This window comes from Mustela nigripes, chromosome 13 (genome assembly GCF_022355385.1).
Source record: "Mustela nigripes isolate SB6536 chromosome 13, MUSNIG.SB6536, whole genome shotgun sequence".
NCBI lineage: Eukaryota > Metazoa > Chordata > Mammalia > Carnivora > Mustelidae > Mustela > Mustela nigripes.
In genome coordinates this window covers 2,929,439-2,930,777 of record NC_081569.1, presented here as the reverse complement: position 1 = coordinate 2,930,777, position 1,339 = coordinate 2,929,439, and positions in this window count along the sequence as shown.

Below are 1,339 nucleotides of genomic sequence, written 5' to 3'. Positions count from 1 at the left end.
AACTTCTTGGATGTTGGTCACAGCAACTTCTTGGATGTTGGTCACAGCAACTTCTTGGATGTTGGTCACAGCAACTTCTTTCTAGGTATGTCTCCTGAGGTAAGGGAAACAAAAGCAACAATAAATTAATGGGACTTGATCCAAATAAAAAGCTTTTGTACAGTGAAGGAAATAATCCACAAGACTAAAAGGCAACCTGTAGAATAGGAGAAGGTATTTGCACATGACATATCTGATAAAGGGTTAGTATCCAAAATATGTAAAGAACTTATAAAAACTCAACACCCCCAAAAAAGAATAATGTGGTTACAAAATGGTCAGAAGAAATGAACAGATATTTCTCCTAAGAAGACATCCAGATGGCCAACAGACACATGAAAAGATGCTCAACATTACTTATCATCGGGAAAACGCAAATCAAAACCACAATGAGATATCACCTTGCACCTGTCAAAATGGCTAAAATAACAACACAAGATACAGTAAATGTTGGTGAGGATGAGGAGAAAGGGGAATCCTCTGGCACTCTTGGTGGGAATGCAACTGGTGTGGCCACCGTGGAAAATAGTACAGTTTCCTCAGAAAGTTAAAATTAGAGCTACCCTATGATCCAGCAAATGTACTATTAGGTATTTACCCAAAAAATACAGAAATACTCATTCGAAGGGGCACATGCACCCCAATGATTATAGCATCAGTATCTATAAGAGCCGAATTCTGGAAATAGCCCAAGAGTCTGTAAAGGGATGAATGGATAAAGAAGCTGTGGCTTATATAGACAACGGAATATTACTCAGTCATCAAAAAGAATGACATCCCGCCACTTGCGATAACATGGATGCAGCTAGAGAGTATTATGCGAAGCAAAATGTCAGTCAGAGAAAGCCAAATCCCATATGATCTCACTCATGTGTGGAACTTAAGAAACAAATGAGCAAAGGACTGAAAAAGATGGAGAGTGGGAGGCAGGCCCAGAAATAGACTCTTCACTAGAGAACACATTGCTGGTGACCAGAGAGGAGGGGTGGTTGGGGGAAATGGGCGATGGGGGGCAAAGGAGCTGGGGTCTGATGGAAGTGATGAGTCACCACATGGCACACCTGAAACTGATGTTATGCTGCATGCGAACTGACTGGAATTTAAATAAAAACTTTAAAAACCACCCCAAGAAATCGACATTGGTATAACACTATTAATTGCAGACTTTAATGGGATTTCACCATTTTCCCACTGTTGTCCTCTGTTCTGCCCTGGGTTCTGACCCAGCATCCCGCAATGCCGTGCCTCTTTAAGGCTCCAAACCGTGGTGCTCCCGTTTTCTCCTCTCTCATGACCATGG